Source organism: Oncorhynchus nerka, linkage group LG6 (genome assembly GCF_034236695.1).
Source record: "Oncorhynchus nerka isolate Pitt River linkage group LG6, Oner_Uvic_2.0, whole genome shotgun sequence".
Lineage (NCBI taxonomy): Eukaryota > Metazoa > Chordata > Actinopteri > Salmoniformes > Salmonidae > Oncorhynchus > Oncorhynchus nerka.
In genome coordinates, this window is record NC_088401.1 from 26,748,510 (window position 1) to 26,772,884 (window position 24,375).

General features: G+C 41.8%; 1 protein-coding gene across 1 annotated transcript in view; it reads right to left on the minus strand.

The window, feature by feature from the left end:
- The window catches only part of LOC115130254 (WW domain binding protein VOPP1-like), an 82,173-nt gene that overhangs the window by 22,187 nt on the left and 35,611 nt on the right, over positions 1 to 24,375 (minus strand). The window lies entirely within an intron of this gene.

Consider the following 24,375-nt stretch of genomic DNA (forward strand, 5'->3'; position numbering starts at 1 on the left):
AAAAAGCCAGATTACGGTTTGCAACTGCACATGGGGACAAACATCAAACTTTTTGGAGAAATGTCCTCTGGTCTGATGAAACAAAAATAGAACTGTTTGGCATAATGACCATCGTTATATTTGGAGGAAAAAGGGGGAGGCCAAGGTATTGGAGTGGCCATCACTGACCTCAATCCTATAGAAATTTGTGGGAAGAACTGAAAAACCATGTGCGAGCAAGGAGGCTTACAAACCTGACTCAGTTACACCAGCTCTGTCAGGAGGAATGGGACAAAATTCATCCAACTTACTGTGGGAAGCTTGTGGAAGGCTATCTGAAACATTTGACCCAAGTTAAACAATTTAAAGGCAATGCTACCAAATACTAATCGAGTGTATGTAACCTTCTGAGCCACTGGGAATATGATGAAAGAAATAAAAGCTGAAATAAATCATTCTCTCAACTATTATTCTGACATTTCACATTCTTAAAATAAAGTGGTGATCCTAACTGACCTAAGACAGGGAATTTTTTAGTAAGACTAAATGTCAGGAATTGTGAAAAACTAAGTTGAAATATATTTGCCTAAGGTGTATGTAAACTTCTGACTTCAACTGTAAGTGCATCAAGGACAACATCCCCACAGTGACCTACGTACATATCCCAACCAGAAGCCATGGACAATATATGCACCAAGGTAAAGGCTAGAGCTGCTGCTTTCAAGGAGCCGGACACTAATCCGGATGCTTATAAGAAATCCTTCTACGGCCTCCGACGAACCATTGTACAGGAAAAGCTTAAATACAGGACTAATAACGAATCCTAGCACACCGGCTCTGACGCTCGTCAGATATGGCAGGAATTGCAAACTATCATGGCTTACAAGGGGAAACCCAGCCGCGAGTTGCCCAGTGACGCATCCCCGCTTGGTATGGTAACTGCTTGGCATCTGACCGTAAGGTACTAAAGAGGGTAGTGCATACTGCCAAGTACGCACATACAGGACCTCTACACCAGGCGGTGTCAGAAGAAGGCCCAGAAATTGTAAAAGACTCCACCCAAGTCATAGACTGTGCTCTATGCTACCACACGGCAAGCGTTACCGGAGCACCAAGTCTGGGACCAAAAGGCTCCTTAACAGCTTCTACCCCCAAGCAATAAGAATGCTGAACAGTTAACCAAAATGGTTACCCTGACTATTTGCATTTACCCTCATTTTATTTGCACTGCTGCTACTCTTTATTATCTATTGCCTAGTCACTTTCACCTCTACCTATACGCTCGACCTCATCTTTACTAGATGCTGTTCTTCCACTAACCTCATTGCAACTCCCCTCCAAGTCTCCGACCACTACCTTGTATCCTTTTCCCTCTCGCTCTCATCCAACACTTCCCACACTGCCCCTACTCGGATGGTATCGCGCCGTCCCAACCTTCGCTCTCTCTCCCCCGCTACTCTCTCCTCTTCCATCCTATCATCTCTTCCCTCTGCTCAAACCTTCTCCAACCTATCTCCTGATTCTGCCTCCTCAACCCTCCTCTCCTCCCTTTCTGCATCCTTTGACTCTCTATGTCCCCTATCCTCCAGGCCGGCTCGGTCCTCCCCTCCCGCTCCGTGGCTCGACGACTCATTGCGAGCTCACAGAACAGGGCTCCGGGCAGCCGAGCGGAAATGGAGGAAAACTCGCCTCCCTGCGGACCTGGCATCCTTTCACTCCCTCCTCTCTACATTTTCCTCTTCTCTCTCTGCTGCTAAAGCCACTTTCTACCACTCTAAATTCCAAGCATCTGCCTCTAAACCTAGGAAGCTCTTTGCCACCTTCTCCTCCCTCCTGAATCCTCCTCCCCCTCCCCCTCCTCCCTCTCTGCAGATGACTTCGTCAACCATTTTGAAAAGAAGGTCGACGACATCTGATCCTCGTTTGCTAAGTCAAACGACACCGCTGGTTCTGCTCACACTGCCCTACCCTGTGCTCTGACCTCTTTCTCCCCTCTCTCTCCAGATGAAATCTCGCGTCTTGTGACGGCCGGCCGCCCAACAACCTGCCCGCTTGACCCTATCCCCTCCTCTCTTCTCCAGACCATTTCCGGAGACCTTCTCCCTTACCTCACCTCGCTCATCAACTCATCCCTGACCGCTGGCTACGTCCCTTCCGTCTTCAAGAGAGCGAGAGTTGCACCCCTTCTGAAAAACCTACACTCGATCCCTCCGATGTCAACAACTACAGACCAGTATCCCTTCTTTCTTTTCTCTCCAAAACTCTTGAACGTGCCGTCCTTGGCCAGCTCTCCCGCTATCTCTCTCAGAATGACCTTCTTGATCCAAATCAGTCAGGTTTCAAGACTAGTCATTCAACTGAGACTGCTCTTCTCTGTATCACGGAGGCGCTCCGCACTGCTAAAGTTAACTCTCTCTCCTCTGCTCTCATCCTTCTAGACCTATCGGCTGCCTTCGATACTGTGAACCATCAGATCCTCCTCTCCACCCTCTCCGAGTTGGGCATCTCCGGCGCGGCCCACGCTTGGATTGCGTCCTACCTGACAGGTCGCTCCTACCAGGTGGCGTGGCGAGAATCTGTCTCCTCACCACGTGCTCTCACCACTGGCGTCCCCCAGGCTCTGTTCTAGGCCCTCTCCTATTCTCGCTATACACCAAGTCACTTGGCTCTGTCATAACCTCACATGGTCTCTCCTATCATTGCTATGCAGACGACACACAATTAATCTTCTCCTTTCCCCCTTCTGACGACCAGGTGGCGAATCGCATCTCTGCATGTCTGGCAGACATATCAGTGTGGATGACGGATCATCACCTCAAGCTGAACCTCGGCAAGACGGAGCTGCTCTTCCTCCCGGGGAAGGACTGCCCGTTCCATGATCTCGCCATCACGGTTGACAACTCCATTGTGTCCTCCTCCCAGAGCGCTAAGAACCTTGGCGTGATCCTGGACAACACCCTGTCGTTCTCAAATAACATTCAAGGCGGTGGCCCGTTCCTGTAGGTTCATGCTCTACAACATCCGCAGAGTACGACCCTGCCTCACACAGGAAGCGGCGCAGGTCCTAATCCAGGCACTTGTCATCTCCCGTCTGGATTACTGCAACTCGTTGTTGGCTGGGCTCCCTGCCTGTGCCATTAAACCCCTACAGCTCATCCAGAACGCCGCAGCCCGTCTGGTGTTCAACCTTCCCAAGTTCTCTCACGTCACCCCGCTCCTCCGCTCTCTCCACTGGCTTCCAGTTGAAGCTCGCATCCGCTACAAGACCATGGTGCTTGCCTACGGAGCTGTGAGGGGAACGGCACCTCAGTACCTCCAGGCTCTGATCAGGCCCTACACCCAAACAAGGGCACTGCGTTCATCCACCTCTGGCCTGCTCGCCTCCCTACCACTGAGGAAGTACAGTTCCCGTTCAGCCCAGTCAAAACTGTTCGCTGCTCTGGCCCCCCAATGGTGGAACAAACTCCCTCACGACGCCAGGACAGCGGAGTCAATCACCACCTTCCGGAGACACCTGAAACCCCACCTCTTTAAGGAATACCTAGGATAGGATAAAGTAATCCCTCTCACCCCCCTTAAAAGATTTAGATGCACTACTGTTCCACTGGATGTCATAAGGTGAATGCACCAATTTGTAAGTCGCTCTGGATAAGAGCGTCTGCTAAATGACTTAAATGTAAATGTAATGTAAATGTAAAGTCTACACCTGTTGTATTTGGCGCATGTGGCAAATAATATTTTACTTGATTCAACATAACACGAGAGATAATGACGGTCGGCCTCCTGGCAGTTCAGACAAATTGTTTCATACATCCTTCTCTAGCAGTCAGATGAAAACATCAACGGATTCTCTAATACTGTCACCATGCTCACAAAAAGCAGCCAAAACCAAGGGGTGAGTTTATTCCCAATGACAGGCTCTGTATCCTCACACAGCCTCTGTTGTTTACAAAGCATCTGTCAGCGCTCCTGCCACCGGGAAATACGAGGCCTGGTGAGAATATTATCAAGTGCTTATTATCAACAGAGCATCTGGTTCACATTAATAACTGACCTCCTGGGTCACTTTAGCTTTCACTGCCTTTAGAAGGGGTGGGGGGGGGGGACGCTGACTTGTCACATTTACACAAACTTCTCTGCCCTTGTCACCTCAGTTACCCTCTCTGGTCCTGTCACCAACATCGCCTCTCTGGACCTTTCAACCCAGTCACCCTTCTGTTATCTGCATCACCCCTCTGCCCCAGTCGCTACGTCACCGCTCTTCTGATGTCACCCACATCACCCATCTACATCAGTGGTTTCCAAACCTCTCCTCTGAGACATTTCACAATTTGGTTGTAGCCCTAAACCAGCTCACCTGATTAAAGTAGTCAAAGGGCTTGATAATGACTTGACAAGTTGAATCAGGTGTGAGATCTCTGAAATACATGGAACGGCTGGGGGTCCCCGATGAGGTTTGAAAACCCCTGACCTACTCCTCAAAGAGGTAGGCCTAGATAGTTGGTATGCTATGTAAAGCAGACCAGGGGGGAAAACACAGGATGTTGTGCCTTTGTAATAAATAAGCGTGTGGCGGTCATGACATTTTGTCAGCCGGTGATGGTCAAGCAAATAACTGCTGGTCTCACAGTAATTGACCATTAATGAACATAAAACACATTTAGCATAGCCCACTGACGCAGACCATCAACATTTTAAAAAGTCTAATAAATCCATTTAATATAGCCTACATCATCACAATAAATCCATTACTTACACGTCTAAAGAAACATGATATGAAGAAAATGTAGTCTATTTCAGAAGAACATAATAGCGTACTCAGACATTATGTTAGGCCCTGATCTGAATATGCCATATGGCTATGGGATACACGAGTTCATTTAGCAGACAAGATTTGCTTTGAATTCTGTGGCATTATTTTATATTATTTTATAGTATGAAGAATAAAATTGAACTTGGCTGAATAAAATAGAAAGGATATTTTCTACAAAAGATTTCAAAGGGAGGAGGCACATGCGGCTATTTTGTGTTGAGCGGTTAGCAAAGAAACAGGTCCTCCTATCTGCTTAATTTAGAGTTATTTATGCAACTTTAGATATGATACAAACATTGGCTATGTTTTGATTTGTAATACATTCTAAGGCTGCATGATGCGACTCTAATGATGACTTGAAACAAGTTGCATGAAAGGCGTGAGCTCTGCTTTTTTTGCGCAGGCCGTACACACTTCATCAGTCTCTCACTCACAATTTAACAAGCACTTGATAATATTCTCACCAGGCCTCGAATTTCCCGGTGACATCCCCCTTGAGTGGCCGATGTGCCCTTGGGCTGAATATAATCATTATTATATTATATTATATTATATTATAATTCCCTTCTTCCGGCTGACAATCGCCGTGCTTCGAAACACCTACCTCTCACTCACATGGATCTCTCAGATATCTCGATTCTTATTAGTTATTTGAAAAAGTCCAAAAATGCATGGGCTCTTTCTTGCCTTGCTGCACACGCTGGAAATCATTCACAAGTGATATTGTCACCCATCAGATTATTCTTAATTTAATTTAGTCTTTACATATAATAAATAATATACTGTATGTGTGAAATTAGTTTTGATTTAGAATGGACCATTATCTTGCACCTGTTTCGGAACAGGGGCAAAAAAAAGATGTCATCTATGCACTTAAATAGCGAATGGAGGACACTTTTCCTGTGGTTCATTTTTCATGCCAGCCAGCCAGCTAGGCTATACTCCTGTTGTAAAGCGAAGCAATGTGCTTAACAGTAGGAAAGTTGAGAAATAAGACCATCAAAACTGTGTTGTCTCATGCAATTACATAGCCTATGGAAATGTCGCGCAACATGAGCTCATAGGCTCTCATGAAGTGCTTGATTTGATTTTCGCTTACATTTGCATTGATGTCAGAATGACAATGGAGTGCTGATCACCAGGCAGTTAGCAATTTTGGTAGGCTACTAATGACCATCAGCAGCATCAGAGCTTGGAGAAGCCTAGGTGCCATGACTAAATGGTCACGTGGAATTTGACTGCCATCATGACTGGTGAGCGCGGGTGTGGCTGTAATATGGTCACCACAACAGCCCTAGTAATGGATCTTACAAATCCTACATTGGCATCAATGCATTATTTACACACAAACTCAAGTTACATGCATCATGTTTCTCAAGTTGGGATGTAGCCCTTACAGCACAGTTGGTGGTTAGAACCTTGAATATTAAATGTAACCCCACATTGCCATCATTTAAAATGATAACTTGTTCTCCACTGACCTTCCAGTTTACATTTAATCAGATAATAAAACGCCTGCCTTGACTTCCTCCCAGACAAAAGGGGAAAAGTGCTGGCTTAGGGTTTTCATAGAGTGATTAAAGCCAGAGGACACCGGGGCACTTACATGACTATGATGTGGAAAGTAGAAATTCTGGAAACTATCATTGGGTGAAGCTCCCGATAAAGCTGAAAGAATAGAGATGTGTGAGGCTTTATGAATCTACAGCTTATGGTGGATAACCCTGAGGGGAGAGGTCTCTTACCGTTGTCATGCTTGGTATTGTTCTCACTGGCAGGGGGATAGAGAAGGTCAGAGGCAGGGTGAATCGATAGATTCAGCGGGAGAAAGTGCAAAACCTTTATTAGACACCCATCTATCCCCCTGCCCGCATGACAAAACACACAGACCAAATCTGTCATCAGTGGACTGGCTATCCTGACCCTCCCCAGGGCCAGGTCAGGAGATGCAGCCTGGAGCTGTTTGGAATGCACCCCTCACTCCCACTTTCTTCTCTCCTTTACCTCTTCTCCTCATCCACAGAACAGTATGGCCCTATAGACTTATCTCCAGGCCTTTATGGTGGCATTACCTGATAAGACGGTGATTAAGATACACAAGTGACAATTTGTGCAAACACGCACAGAGAAAAGAGTCAGAGAGACAAATTGTGTGTGTGTGTGTGTGTGTCAGCATGCGTGTTTGTTCTTGTTCTGTTAACAATCCAAACTCCACAGCTGTAGACTCCCATGGCACCTCACACAATCCCACCTCATATTTAATCAATGGTACCTTGTGTGTATTCAACGCCAGAGACACGATTGCTCACAAATGGAGTGCGGTACCCCGAGATAAAGCAGGGCTGAACGGTTGCAACGCTTTCCTCCTGGTGAGCTCATGAACTTGACGAAATGACAAGTCGGCTACATCAAAGACCGATTTGCTTTAGAGGTTTACTCCACTGGTAGGTGCCTAAGACATTGACTGAAACGGCATTCTATTCCCTATATAGTGCATTACTTTTGCCCAGAGCCCTATGGGCCTTGGTCAAAAGTAGTGCACTACTGTATATAGGGAATAGGGTGCCATGTGGGACGCAGCCAGTCATCAAAGTGAACCCAGGAGTAAAGAGAGCACAATTAATCCCCGTTACCAGGGAAACTGATGAGGAAACTGGTTATAAACAAGACTTTGTTCTCAGTATTTGGAAAAATAGGTTTGTAAACAAGCACGAAATAAAAGTATACGGTAAGATATAACGTCGCCCATGGGCTTTGAAATTCTTAACCAGTCCTTAAAAATGAAATACCTTCCACTTCATTTCAACACATAGATATGACATTAAGGACCAGTGGAATTAACCTCCGGAGGAGATATTAACATAGTCAATGAGCCATGTAAAAGGGAGACACTGACAATGACATTAGGAGAGCCAAATAGAATGTGGGAACAATGGCCATACAAATTGAAGCAATGCAATCAGAGCTGTAGGGTAATGACACATAATACTGGTGCATGGTGGGAGACAGCTCACCATTTGATGAAGTCAGAGGACCATTTTTGGTGGAATGAATTCTGTTCAACTGAGGAACATTTTTTAAAAGATTTTCTATGAGTAAAAAGAAAGAGTAGTGTTATATCAAAACAAGTCCACACCCCTGGCCATGTTTTGTAGCTGCAGTTATACACCACAATCCAAAATGAATGGAACATTTTTCTGATTTATGGTGCTTATCTTTTCCATTCATTTGGGGTTGAACCATATAGCTAGATCTACACAAGCGATGGCCTGGGTCATCTTGACATTTGAAGCCTGAAAAACTTCTGGAGAGTAATGCCTCTTTAGACAGGCAGGAAAAGTGGCCATCCCCTAAATCAGACTCAAACTGCAGTGTTGCCAGGTTAGGCTGAACTGAGTCGAGGAGCAGTTACCCTCTTCTGTGGTCCACTCTCTGAGATAGCTCCAATAACGTCCACCAAAGTAGAATTAAGCTCTTTATGCCTTGGTCAGAGTCCCAGACACCCTCACTAACAGTCAAAATGGCTTTTTCTAAGGAAAGCCTCTGGGGAAATGATTTTCTTCTGTCTGCCATGGTTATTTTAGTAGGACATTTCAAGTGTTGAATGTATGAAGTCAACGGTCGATTCAAGCAATTCTTGCAAAGAGCTGTGGCACATACAGTCCCTTCAGAAAGTATTCACACCCCTTGACTTTTTTAAAATGTCGTTGTTACAAAGTGGGATTCAAATGGAAAAATGACATATAATGTGTTGCATGGACTCTGTGTGCAATAATTGTGTTTTAACATGATTTTTGAATGACTACCTCATCTCTGTACGCCACACATACAGTTATCTGTATGGTCCCTCATTCAAGTAGTGGATTTTAAACACAAATCCAACCAAAGACCAGGGAGGTTTCCAGTGCCTCGCAAAGAGGGGCACCTATTAGAAGATGAGTCAAAAATGAAAATAACGAGCAGACATTGAATATCCCTTTGAGCATGGTGAGGTTACACTTTGGATGGTGTATCAATACACACAGTCACTACAAAGATACAGGCGTCCTACCCAACTCAGTTGCCGGAGAGGAAGGAAACCGCTCAGGGATTTCACCATGAGGCCAATGGTGAAATAGTTCCAGAGTTTAGGAGAAAATGTTGTTGATCCATCTTCAGTTGTAGTTACCCCACAATACTAACCTAATTGACAAGTGAAAAGTAAGCCTGTACAGAATTAAAAAAATATTCAAAAAAATGCATTCTGTTTGCAACAAGGTACTAAAGTAAAACTACAATAGAGTGTCCTGAATACACATTGTTATGTTTGTTGCAAATCCAAATCAACACATTGCTGAGTACCACTCTCCATATTTTTAAGCACAGTGGTGGCTGCATCATGTTATGGGTATGCTTGTAATCGTTAAGGACTGGAGGGGGAGGGTTTCAGGATAACAAAATGTACGGAGGAAAACCAGGTTCAGTCTGCTTTCCACCAGACACTGGGAGATTAATTCACTTTTCAGCAGGACAGTAACAATGCCAAATCAACACTGGAATTACTTACCAAGAAGAGAGTGAATGTTCCTGAATTGCTGAGTTTAAGTTTTGACCTGAAAATGGTTGTCTAGCAATGATCAACAACCAACTTGACAGAGTATGAAGAACTTTGATTATTTTCTAATAGGCAAATGTTTCACAATCCAGGTTTAGAAAGCACTTAGACACTTCCCCAGAACGACTCACAGCTGTAATTGCAGCCAAAGGTGATTCTACCATGTATTGTTTTTATTTAACCTTTATCTAACTAGGCAAGTCATTTAAGAACACATATTTTTATTTACAATGACATGTATTGACTCAGGGGTTGAATACTTATTCCATATATATTAGTGTTCTTTTTTCCATGAATTCTTTACAAATGTTGGAATTTTTCTTTCACTTTGTCAAAACAACAACAACAATTAAATCAATTTTAATCCCACAAAGTCAAGGGGTGTGAATACTTTCTGAAGGCACTGTCACCATTCTTTTTCATAAACTAAAGGGCAATTCCACAGTAACAAAATTATACTGAGACCACTAAAATGTATGGCAAACAAAAAACGCTGATTTCGAAGTTTAACACACCATACAACTATATGCCAATGACTGCTTTGAACAATTGACACAGTAAAAAAATACATGAAACTGTGGAGATGCAAAGTTTGGTAAGAGAATTACTCTAAAATAGATGTTTTATTCTGTTACCAAAATTTGTATTTACACAGTTCTTCCTGTAAATGTGTTTTTGTCAATTTTTCAGTCACAATTGTTGAAAGTAGTCCTTGTACATAGAGTTCTATAGTTTGTTAAACTTTAAAGTCATTGGTTTTTGTTTGGTATACACTTTAAAGTGAAACCTGAGTCTCAGCGTAATTCCGTTACCATGGAATTACCCATAACAAGTACTATCCACACATTTCTAACCAACCGAAGACAATGAACACCCTTTTGAGCGTTTCAAACAAAGCCTGACGTCTGAATATAACAGGCTAATGTTCTTACTCAGCAAGAGTGCAACGTAAGAGAGATCTCTGCTATGACCTAAAGCCATTTTAAAGGCCAGGGCCTGGAAAGCCTTGCTCTGCAACAACCTCTTTCTGCTTTGAGTAAGTGTGAAGATGTCAAAGGCTTTGGGATTCTGTGCTGGGTATCCCACTGGAAGAATGCCTCCACTGCCCAGCAACCCTTTTTCCAAATATGCAGTGTAACTGTGTTCGATTTACATCATAGGTTCTGAATAGTGCACTATGCTTTTAGGAATAACAGATAGGTGTCAATAGGGTATCAAAGTACTCAGTAGTAAACTATTGGAACCATCAAAGGAACTGAAACATTCACTTACTGTGTATTTGGTAAAGAACAAATCTATTAGAATCAGTTATAGGAATGATATTGTCCCGTACAGATGATAAAATTCTCCTTGGGTTTGAGGGAGACCCGGTGCTGTCTGTGTCTCCATCAGGATTGACAGGTGGTCTTGTGACTGATGAGGCGCAGTCACAAGACCACCTGTCAATCCTGATGGAGACACAGACAGCACCGGGTCTCCCTCAAACCCAAGGAGAATTTTATCATCTGTACGGGACAATATCATTCCTATAACTGATTCTAATAGATTTGTTGACGTGTGTTTACACAGACGTCACCTTGCTCTGTGGAGAAACTGGGTGGGTTTGTTGAGCCTCACAGTAACACAGCAAATAGAGGAACAAACATAAACCTATTTCTGGAGACGGAGGTAACATACATAATGTATGATATCCCTCTTATCCTAAATTGAGTTTGCACGTTTTGCTGTACTCTTGTGGGTAACATTTTTGAGCTCATCAAAATACTGTGAATGGTCTGGTACTTCATCCGAGTATAGCTTAGCCTAATATTGCCCACTCTAATTGTCTATGCATTGATGGCTAATTAGCTGCTAGTGCTAGCAGTAGTATTTGGTATTTTATTAGGATCCCCAATAGCTGTTGCAAAAGATGACAAAAACATGGCATAATACAGAATAGACAAGAACTACTCAAGGACAGAACTACATCCATTTTTTTTAAAGGCACACGTAGCCAAATATCAATACATACACACAAACCTTCTATGTCAAATAGGAGAGAGGTGTTGCTTTATCTGTTTTTTTAAACCAGATTTGCTGTTCATTTAAGCAATAAGAGATGTAACAGAGTTCCATGCAATAATGGTTCTATATAATACTGTATGCTTTTTGGAATTTGTTCTGGATTTGGGGACTGTGAAAAGACCCCTGGTGGCATGTCTGATGGTGTAAGAGTGTGTGTGTGTGTGTGTGTGTGTCAGAGAAGTGTGTAAATTGACTATGCAAACAATTTGGGATTTTCCACACATGAATGTTTCCTATAAAAATAAGTGATACATATGCATTACACATTATGTTACACATACGCATTACACATACTGTAAGTATCTGTTAAGTACTTTATTCAATGCCCTTGTGAAGTAGTGAATTAATGTGGGTGACTTGTAGGCTTAAAAAATACACATTGTAGTCCTGCATGGAATGAGCTTGCTGTTGAAAATAAGCCACTGTTGTGAAGTGGATCATTACAAACTAATGATAACCTTTAAACAGACTGCGTTTAATTGCACTCTGTCATTAGTGGCAAACAATAGATGACCTTTTGTTTGAAGAGCAGACACCAATTAGTCATTTTCATATAGGTCATCTATTTTCCATCTTCAACACACTGTTTATTTTGTTGTCACAAAGATGGATTCTATTTGACGAAAACATGGAACTTCTGCCCAATGTCACTCTCTAAAGTCTATTTCTCTCCACAGTTCGAATAACACCATAATGGTCCTACTTAGAACTCAAGATTGTGAAGTTTGTTCCCACTTTATGTATCCATTACATACTGTTGATGAGAATTCCATCCCTAGGATGGAAGAAAAACATTTAGAAAGGCCAACTAAGCCAGAGTAACTTAATACCCTGCCCGAAAAGAGATACATACACATTTTAAAAGAGAATTAAACATTAAGAATTGAATAAGTGCATTGCATAAACAACCTCCTAATTCGAGGTCAAAGTCTTCCATACAAATGTTGTCTGAAAATCAATTTGGGTGAAAAATAACCAAATTGCAAAGTGACTCCAAAAGCCAAAACCCACATAAACAGTGTCTATATGGAGTTAGAGCTGTTAGGGTGACCATATTATAAACCCAGTCATTGTGCAATCGTGTGCAAATACAGAGTTGACAGGCCACTATTTAAAAAGAGGATCCCAGCTTTCTCATGCATATTTATTACTCAATTCTTAAAATATAGCACATTAATCTGCTTTCCAAACAGTGTAGGGGGCTATAACGGTCCTCTAATACAGGACTATTCGTAATGTGATGAGCGGAATGGATAGTCATATTTTAGGCTAATAATATACCTCAATCACTGTTAGCAAAAAAAGCTGTTCAATGCATGGCTGAGCGTGTATAGTGTAGAGTATTTTTATTTGATTTAACTAGGCAAGTCAGTTAAGAACAAATTCTTATTTTCAAAGACGGCCTACTCCGGCAAAACCCTCGATTTACCTGGATGAAGTTGGGCCAATCGTGAGCCGTCCTATGGGACTCCCGATCACGGCCGGTTGTGACACATCCTGGGAACGAACCAGGGTCTTTAGTGACGCCTCCAGCACGGCAATGCAGTGCCTTAGAAAGCTGCGCCACTTGGGAGGCCTGGTTTGTTCACAGGCTGGCTATAGTCCTAGGCTATTTCAGGCTATTTTTATAAACACATTTCATGCAATTCTACTACACATCTACTACACATTATATGACTGGTACTTTTTACCCCTTTTTTCCATTATATCCAATTGGTAGTTACAGTCTTGTCCCGTCGCTGCAACTCAGTCATGCGTCCTCTGAAACACGACCCTGCCAAGCCGCACTGCTTCTTGACACACTACTTACTTAACCCGGAAGCCAGTTGCACCTGTGTGTCGAAGGAAACACTGTAAAGCTGACGCCCGAAATCAGCTTGCAGGTGCCTGGTCTGCCACAAGGAGTCACTACAGCGGGATGGGACAAGGAAATCCCAGCTGGCCAAACACTCCTCTAACCAGGACAATGATGGGCCAATTGTGCACCACCTCATAGGTCTCCCGGTCACAGCCGGCTGTGACACAGACTGGAATCGAACCAGGGGCTGTAGTGACGCCTCAAGCACTGCAATGCAGTACCTTAGACTGCTGCGCCATTCGGGAGGACTGTTAGAATTTCTTTTAAAACAACAAATTACAGTACTCTGCTGGCACTGACAAAGAGATAAATAAAAAACTACATTGTCCATACAATAGGCCTACGAGAAGGGGAGACACAAATAGAATGTGAGTCATTCTAAACTGGAGGAGGAAATTATTGTCCAAAAACTAACTTTTAAGTAGCACTGACCCAACAATTATAAATAGTGAATATGTGCAGTGCGCACTCACCAGGGATATTGCCAATGCTCTCTGCTGGTGCAAATAAGATGGGCTATTCAGTTGTTTGCTCAATTAAGTTGATCATTTTGATTCTAAAAGACAAAAGTATTTTCATCGTCATCTCTTTACAGCAATAACCATTTGCTTTACAAACTATGTTCTCCCCTCGATTGTATTTTAAAATATTGCGCTATGCATGGTTTGGCCTCCCTCTATTTTTCACAGACAGTCACAACTCAACAATAATCTGCCAAAATTGCACGGGCTGCCTTTCCTTCCAACTGTAGGCAATGTGATTCAAAATTATATATATATTTTTTAAGAAGCCAATGATCATCTGTGACCAAATCTATCTTAAGTAGCCTATTTTGAAAGATTGTATTTATGTATAGACAGGAGTAAGCTAATTAGCCTACACAATTTTGGCAATATACTTTGGGGAAAGCTCCCACAGCCTTCTGGAAGTGCCGCCTATGCTCGCATATTAAATAACGTAACCGCCCATAACCTCCATTAATTATTATATATTTTTGTGGACCCTTCTAAATCAAAAGTAATTCCACACAATATATTAGTAGGCTATATGTAAAGACCAGATTCAATTAAGAATAGTCTGATGGGTAAGAATATTATCAAGTGCTTGTCAAATTGTGAATAAGAGACTGATGAAGTGTGTGCAGCCTTTCATGATACTTTTGTCAAATCATTATCAGCCGCATCACGCAGCCTTAGAATGTATAAAACATATCTAAACATATAGCCTAACTTTTGTATCACAACTAAAGTTGCACAAATGACAAGGTGGAAAAATGACCCAATTGTCATACTTGAGTAAAAGTAATGATACCTTAATAGAAAATGACTAGTCAATGAGAGAAGTGAAAACTAAGGAAGATTTTTATTAATCTAAAAAGGCACAACCTAGATTCAAGTCAGTTGAACATGTTCTAACTCCAACCTTGTGAAAGTGACAAACTGACAGGTTTTCATCTTAGTAAAAAAAAAAACTTGATATTGAAGGAGTGCCTTTGATTTGAAGGCCTGCACATGCACAGTTCAGCGGGAGACAACCTTTAGACCCGATGACGTAATTCTGCGCACGCGCTTAGCTAACCAACGTCGCCATGACATTGCCTACAAGTCTGACGGGAGTTTTCTATTGGAGAAGCAGTTTCAGCCTATCATCTTCCTACTCTGTCTTTGCTCTCGTCACTAGAGGCAATGCAGCAGATGCTAAAGAAGGCTGCCAGGCCGACAGGACTTCATTTGGGTGGAGGCAGAGGAGTGCATTGAAATGGCTGTCTTCTCTGTGAACCTTCCTTGTCTGATCCTTTCATCTTTCTCTTCTATCACACAGAAGGGTGAGAAAGATGAAAAGAGCAGGCACGGGAGAGGTGCGTTTCAGTGCACTTCTCTGCCTCAGTCTCATGATATACACTGAATGTACAAAACATTAGGAACACCAGCTCTTTTTACAAAAGACTGACCAGGTGAAAGCTATGATCCCTTATTGATGTCACTTGTTAAATTCACTTCAAACGCAGTGTAGATGAAGGGGTGTCCCATTATTTTTATTTCTACTTTGCACATTCTTCCATTGCAAAACTACCATTCCAGTGTTTTACTTGCTATATTGTATTTACTTTGCCACCATGGCCTTTTTTGCCTTTACCCCCTTCTCACCTAATTTGCTCACATTGTATATAGACTTGTTTTTTTTTTACTGTATTATTGACTGTATGTTTGTTTTACTCCATGTGTAACTCTGTGTCGTTGTATGTGTCGAACTGCTTTGCTTTATCTTGGCCAGGTCGCAATTGTAAATGAGAACTTGTTCTCAACTTGCTTACCTGGTTAAATAAAGGTGAAATAAAAAAATAAAAATTTTTTTTTTTTTTTAAATAACGGTTTTGTACACTCAGTGTATATATCTCAGTGTGCACCTATATAGCTAATGTTGCCCTTTCCTTCCCTGCTCTCAGCTTCCACAACCAATATCGATATCATAACAAACATCAATGGGAATGCTGTCCCGTACAGTGTCCCTAAGAACACAAACATATTTACACATACAGTACAAATGCCCATCAATAATAAAAGCACACAATATATATACACACATTCATTAAGGGAACTGATTCCATATACAGCATAATCCCTAATTGATTTGCTTTGGTTACCGGTACCATATTCATGTCAATTTACACACTTAGTTTATACCACATGTACCCGTAGGCTGCCACATTCACCCATAGATTTTCCTGTATAGGAAATACAGAGAAATCATATTTATCACACAGGATTTTCTAATAATAAAATTGGTATGTAGAGAAAAAGAAACAAAAAGGTGGGCCTACACCCTCAACCCAACATGTCTTCACAACACCCTGCAATCCCCCCCTTCCCACCCTGCCTAGCAAGACAGGTTAGTTGTCAGTCCACACCCCCTCATCTCTGTATCTAGAGGCAAGTATATTTGTCCAGGCCTCAATTGTTCCTTGACTAGCACCATTCCTTATTGCACTATTGGACTGAGCCAACATCTTTTTTTTGCGGCAGTGCTGCCTGCCCGCAGTGATCATCTCTGATTGGGAGATTCAAGGAGCTGTCATTGTTAAGTAAAATAGAATATTTACATTCATGCACTTTGAAATATATATATATGTTTTACTTTGTCCCATTTATCTGCAAGGCACTCCCACATCATGTGAAGGAATATGCCTACCTGATTTAGGGGACACAGTGAACAGCTGGGGACAGTTTCATCGTAAAACCTTTCCTTGGTGTCAAATACAGTCTGAACAAATTTAAAAGGTATCAATTGATGGTTCGGATTATGGGATGCCAAGGTCATATTTTTCCATATTCTGTTCCAGTTAAAGGGTTGCTCAGATTCACTTACAGTGGGGCAAAAAAGTATTTAGTCAGCCACCAATTGTGCAAGTTCTCCCACTTAAAAAGATGAGAGAGGCCTGTAATTTTCATCATAGGTACACTTCAACTATGACAGATTAAATGAGAAAAAAACGAGAGAAAAAAACACACCGCCCGGGCAAAGAAGGAGTGGCTTCGTAAGAAGCATTTCAAGGTCCTGGAGTGGCCTAGCCAGTCTCCAGATCTCAACCCCATAGAAAATCTTTGGAGGGAGTTGAAAGTCCGTGTTTTGCCCAGCAACAGCCCCAAAACATCACTGCTCTAGAGGAGATCTGCATGGAGGAATGGGCCAAAATACCAGCAACAGTGTGTGAAAACCTTGTGAAGACTTACAGAAAACGTTTGACCTCTGTCATTGCCAACAAAGGGTATATAACAAAGTATTGAGATAAACTTTTGTTATTGACCAAATACTTATTTTGCACCATAATTTGCAAATAAATTCAATAAAAATCCTACATGTGATTTTCTGGATTTTTTTTCTCATTTTGTCTGTCATAGTTGAAGTGTACTTATGATGAAAATTACAGGCCTCTCTCATCTCTTTAAGTTGGAGAACTTGCACAATTGGTGGCTGACTAAATACTTTTTTGCCCCACTGTATGTAGATCTGTGAACCATCATTTTTTTTTTTAACTCAGAATATGAGCTTTCCAAAAGTTGTTCATATATAATAGAGATCAGTCCTTTCGGGAGCCCAGATTATTTATAAATCATCATTGCATGGTTCGGTAGTGTGTTTCCCAATGGACTCCATTGAACAGCATAGCTGACATAAATTGTAAATATATTCAAAAGGAGTTGCCTGGTAATGTTATGCGTCTTTTAAATCTTGGAATGTTCTCAAACCATCCATGATATCGGCAAGCGTATGGATTCTACATTTGGACCATTTGGGGTATGCAAAAGGCCACCCTCCAAATCGCAAGGCATTATTGTGAAATAATGGAGTATGTTTCTCAATTTTATGCCAAATAGAAGTTGTGTGAGCAATAATAGATGCAAAGCGTTGTTTACATTTAAGGGATATATCAGTGAAGACCCTATTTCTTTAAATACACTCAGTCAGGGGGTGGAAAAATCATGTCTAAACCAATTTAGGATGAAGCGAAATGCTAGTGCCTGAAATACAGTTTAGAGTTTGTTACGGATAGTCCTACGTCTTTCTCTCTTTGTAAGTTGGTTCATTTTATCCGGAATCTTTCACCTTAAATTGAAACCGCACCAGGAATTTGATCCCAATAGCCAGAAGGGAGAGATATGGGAAACATTGAATTCAGCCGTGGCAATACATTTTGACAATAGATATTCTGCAGGTTAAAGCAACTGGGATGTTAGTCCATCTACTGAGGTCCAATTTCATTCATTTGAGAGTTAGGAAATATATCTACTCCGAAATATTTAAAATGGGAAACTATTGGGATTCCATAAGTAGAGATGGAGTCCTCCGTCGGGGTCTTGAGAGGCAGAAGGGCTGATTTGGTTAGATTCATTTTATAATTTAAGATTAAGCTGAATTTATCTATGATCTTCAATGCGTTTGGGAGCAATTGAGATCCATTATGTAGATATGGTAAAATATTGTCTGCGTATAATGAGATGAAGTGATCAGAAGATTTGAGGGAAATGTGTTATTTCTTTTGATTGATGAATTGCCTGGGCTTCCATGAAAAAGAAAAATAGCAAAGGAAAAAAATGTGATTATCTTGTCTGCTGCGTCTAGTAATTATGAACGGAGCAAAGCAGATCTTTCCTGTTATAACTATGGCTGAGGGATTGGCATGTTAGTATTTTAAACATGTGAAATTGGAATCAATTCCCATATGTTCCAAAAGAGACCAGAGATATGGCCATTCTAGTCTATCAAAAGCTTTTTCTGTGTTGAGAGACAAAACAGCCCAAGGAGTTGTTTCTGATGAAGCATTTACGATATGTGATAGTCGACGGAGGTTATCCAAAGATAAACCTTTAACAAACCCACTTTTGTCCACGTGGACCAATTTGGGCAAATAAGTCTTGAGATGGGGCAACAACATTTTGCAAAACAGTTTAAAATCTGTGCTTATCAAAGAAGGGGCGATAGTGAGAACACTGGGTGGCATCCTTACCTTTTTGAATAAAAGCTAAATTAGTGCTGTATTCACATCTCTCCCAAATTAACCTTTGTGAATTGCTGTGTTAATAATTTCAAACAATAGTGGACCTAATTGATTCAAACATTTCAAATAGACCTCAAGAGGAATACTGTCCCATCCAGGAGATTTGCCTATAAAAGAGTCATTCTTCATTATTTTAGAAAGGACTTACTCTGGCTTGGTGTGGATTTACAATCAGAGGTGTACAGTTTCTTATAGAGGCGGGAGAATCTGATACATTTGGGTTCTGATACTAATTCCCCCGTTTCAGATTCAATAGTTGCGATATCAGCTAATTGATCATTACTGTGTAGCTTGTTGGCCAGTAAAAGACTGGGACGATTACCGTGAAAGTAGTTAGTTGAGTCCAACTATGGATGGCAAATTCTGCTCTCCGTCTTATCAATAAATTAAGGTGTCTCGACTTTAGAAAGAGTAATAGCTACCTGGTCTGGAACAAAAAACGTTTGTTGAGAACGTTAGAAAGCAGTTAACATTTCCAATTCTGATATCTTCTTTAATTGTTATTTATTCAACCCAGATGCAAATTAAGTATAATTATTGTATAAAAACCTTTGGTGGCATTCCACAGAATATGGGGGTCATTGACTGAATTATTATGGATCATTATTAATTAATTTAATTAAATGTCAAATTTATCACAGAATGTAGGATTTTTGGGGTAATGAAATGATGAAATCTCTTTTGGGAGATTCTGACATAGTTGGCAGTAGCAAGCGTGATGATCAGACAAGCCCATGTTGAATTTCTAATTTCTTAATGTTTGAAAATGTAGGTGTATATAATATAACATTGATCCGGGAGAATGTTCTATGTCTGTTTGAGTAGAATGTGTACTCTTTTGCTTTCAGTTTATTTGCTCCTCAGGCATCAATGACGTTGTAAATCAGAGCATATACATTGGCTGTGTGTGGATAGTGAACTAAGCAAACAAAGAAACGTCCTCTCACTGTCAACTGCGTTTACTTTCAGCAAACTTAACATGTGTAAATATTTATATGAACATAACAAGATTCAACAACTGAGGCATAAACTGAACAAGTTCCACAGACATGTGACTAACATAAATGGAATAGTGTGTCCCTGAACAAAGGGGGGGAATGAAAATCAAAAGTAACAGTCAATATCTGGTGTGGCCACCAGCTGCATTAAGTACTGCAGTGCATCTCCTCCTCATGGACTGCACCAGATTTGCCAGTTCTTGCTGTGAGATGTTACCCCACTCTTCCACCAAAGCACCTGCAAGATCCCAGACATTCCTGGGGGGAATGGCCCTAGCCCTCACCCTCCGTTCCAACAGGTCCCAGACGTGCTCAATGGGATTGAGATCCGGGCTCTTCGCTGGCCATGGCAAAACACTGACATTCCTGTCTTGCAGGAAATCACGCACAGAACGAGCAGTACGGCTGATGGCATTATCATGCTGGAGGATCATGTCAGGATGAGCCTGGAGGAAGGGTACCACATGAGGGAGGAGGATGTCTTCCCTGTAACGCACAGGGTTGAGATTGCCTGCAATGACAACAAGCTCAGTCCGATGACTGTTAGTGTCTTAACGTCACCACCCCAGACCATGACGGACCCTCCACCTCGATCCCGCTCCAGTGTACAGGCCTAGGTGTAACGCTCATTGCTTCAACGATAAACGCGTATCCGACCATCACCCCTGGTGACACAAACCGTGACTCGTTAGTGAAGAGCACTTTTTGCCAGTCCTGTCTGGTCCAGCGACGGTGGGTTTGTGCCCATAGGCAACATTGTTGCCGGTGATGTCTGGTGAGGACCTGCCTTACAACAGACCTACAAGCCCTCAGTCCAGCCTCTCTCAGCCTATTGCGGACAGTTTGAACACTGATGGAGGGATTGTGCGTTCCTGGTGTAACTCGGGCAGTTGTTGTTGCCATCCTGTACCTGTCCCGGAGGTGTGATGTTCGGATGTAGCGATCCTGTGCAGGTATTGTTACACGTGGTCTGCCACTGCGAGGATGATCAGCTGTCCGTCCTGTCTCCCTGTAGCTCTGTCCTAGGCGTCTCACAGTACAGACATTGCAATTTATTTCCCTGGCCACATCTGCAGTCCTCATGCCTCCTTGCCTAAGGCACGTTCACACAGATGAGCAAGGACCCTGGGCATCTTTTTTTTGTGTTTTTCAGAGTCAGTAGAAAGGCCTCTTTAGTGTTGTCGTGACGTTGAATTAGTTAATGTGATGACTGCTGTTCATCGAATGATTAAAGTTTCTAATTGCGTGATTAACTGAATAAAGCAATTATTAACTCAACCTGGGGCACCATGGGAAAACTAGTTTTTATTGAGTTTCTATTTCCCAAATTAACTCAAAGAATATCAGAATATCGATTTTACAACAGCCGCGAATTAACCAGTTGCCTCTACCAATCTCGTTCTGAAAGTCGTATAGCCCGTGAATCTGCACGGACCCGGGTCTCACCAATGAATTCGTACCATACCAATCTTAGTTGAATATTTGTTTACTAAAAAGCTAAAATGATTTTAAAAAGTACACATAGACAAAACACATTATAGGCTATTGATTAGAACTTAGTATTATGGGCCAACACACTATGGCGCGTGTTATCCACAATGGGGATTTCAAAAGAGAGAGAAAAAAGAAAGTACACAAGAGAAATATACATTTGGGTGAATTTGTCAGCTATGCTATTCTAACCCTAGCCTTGCCCCAAACTGCCACTCTTATGGGTCAGAATATAATGATCTAATTACGTGGGGATGATCTCCGAGGAATCTCTGCGTAGGCCTTCAGCTATTCGATGATGCACTACTCCGGCGCACCTCTCTGAGCGTCCTCCCGATGTCAGTGTCCTTTTTGGCTTAGGAGTCTGTTCCCTCACCCTTTGCTCTGGAAGGGGTTTTCTGAGGACAGACACCTCTGTAGCTCAGAGCTCACAGCATAGGAATGAAACCCTTTAGATACCACGATTTGATGGGAGATGGAGGCTAGGTGGTTTGACTTGAATTCACCCGCTTAGACACAGCTACTCATCCGTAGCTTGGGTAGAAAAGGTTTTCTTTGTCCTCAAACTTGCGTTGCGTTCTGGGTTCGTTGACTTTTTAGACCTTGCTGCAGCTTGGGTCACGTAGTCTTGTCTGTAAATTCTATACTCACAGGTTTCATACCCTTGGGTCAGAAGTGGGCGTAACCGCCTTTAGGGCAATTCTCTGGGCGTACCAAGTTAATGAGGCACGGTCTAGATTTTATTCAAATCCAATTTTAGTCAACTAACTTAACATTTCATCTTCCCCAAAACATTCTTTTTGATTTGGATATCTTCCATACAACGTACAATGTATAAACATCAAACATCTACTAGGAAAACTCTTCACATTACAATGTTTTCGTAATAACGTCATCTATTAACCTTTAATAACAAAACAAAAATTACATACATTTTCATATTCCATCTCTCGTCATGACCACCATTGTGGCTGACGGAAACCATTGTTCCAAAGTCCCTTTATTTCATATTTAATGTTCTGAGGCTGATTCTCCATAGTAACAGGACAAAGGAATTTGTCTGTGGCCTGAGATTTACCAGGGGCGTGAGGGGTCATAAAACCCCCTACATCTTCAGACCCCTAGATCTCACCTCGTCCGTTGGGGTTGAGAGATAATCTGTAGGGTTGTGGTCTCCTGTAACCTGACCTGGTCAGGACAGTCATGACAGTGTCCTAAGTTTTCATAACTGTGACCTTAATTGCATACCGTCTGTAAGCTGTTAGTGTCTTAACGACCGTTCCACAGCCCCGCATGTCCAAAATGGCATTCAGGAATTAAGTTAATTCCAACAATTTGCTATTCAGAGAATCAAAAAATGTACGATCATATGAATTTGGAAACATGTGAAACATGTTCTTTACATTATGGATGCATTTAAGGAAAGTGATTCTGCCTTCTCGGTCTTAGCCTTTACCAAGGATGGTGATTTTGAGTTTCTTATGTATCATTATGATTACACCCTTAGTTTTGTTTAGAGCTGATTAAAAAGCAGCCAGTTTGAACAAATGGTTCTGTATTCTATGTGGATAATTTTGGAGCAGGTGTGTGACTTGGAGCATTGCTAAATCAATATGGTTTCTTGCTTGGATATCAAGAAAGCTGGAACGTTTGATAGAACAATTTAGGCCTTTCAAATTCCAAGAGATTAGCGAGCGGTGTCATTGTTTATCAGAAAGGAATGCTATATTAATGATATCAATTGTTATATTTCATGTTGATAACCCCATGGATGTGCAAAAAAAAGCAGGACCCACAGGGAAACCCACCCATTGGTCGTTCTCCACCCAGAAAACCCTCCCTGTAAAGTGTGGTCCTATGTTTCATCAGCTGAAATAAAAGATTCCAGAAATGTTCCATACATACACAAAATGTATTTCTCTCAAATTTGCTGCACAAATTTGTTTACATCCCTGTTAGTGAGCATTTTTCCTTGCCATGATAAATCATCCACCTGACAGGTGTCGCATATCAAGAAGCTGACTAAAGAGCATGATCATTACACAGGTGCACCTTGTGCTGGGGACAATAAAAGGCCACTAAAATGTGCAGTTTTGTGACACAACACAATGCCACAGATGTCTCAAGTTGAGGGAGCAATTGGCATGCTGATTGCAGTGTCTACCAGAGCTGTTGCCAGAGAATTCAATGTTTCTCTAAAAGCCACCTTCAACGTTGTTTTAAAGAATTTGGCAATACGTCCAACTGGCCTTACAACAGCAAACAACGTGCATGACGTTGTGTGGGCGAGCAGTTTGCTGAGGTCAACATTGGCGGTGGGGTTATGGTACGGGCATACATAAGCTACAGACAACAAACACAATTGCATTTTATCGATGGCAATTTTTGTGCCAAAAAAATATCGTAACGAGAACCTGAGACCCATTTAGGCCCAAGTTATTGTCTGTAGTTTTTTAAAATTAGTATACGTTTGTTTTAAAACTATGAAGGTGTGGCATTTCTAATGAATTATTTATTTTTCAAGGTATCTGTGACCAACAGATGCATATCTGTATTCCCAGTCATGTGTAATCCATAAATTAGGGCCTTTTGAATTTATTTCAATTGACTGATTTCCTCATATGAACTGTAAAATCAATGAAATTTTTGCATGTTGCAAAAGTGTGACACAACTCTGGCCCCCGAAGACTGGAGTTGCCCTCCCCGGTATGAAGAGTCTCATATAGACGCTCCAGCAGACTCCTCTTCTTAATAAACTAAGCTTCTACACTATTCTATCCTCGATTCCCCTCTGAGGTACACCTGCTGTGCAGACAGAAACAAAGTAAAATTTGATGCCTCCCGCGACAGCCTTCGGAAGATTTTCTTATGAAAATGGTCCTCTAGCTACAGTACATTGATAAGGTATACTATGAGTTATGTCAGGCAGGCCTATGTTATAAAGCCATTGTAATTGGAGGGCTGGTGTGTGTGTGTGTGTGTGTGTGTGTGTGTGTGTGTGTGTGTGTGTGACGAGACACT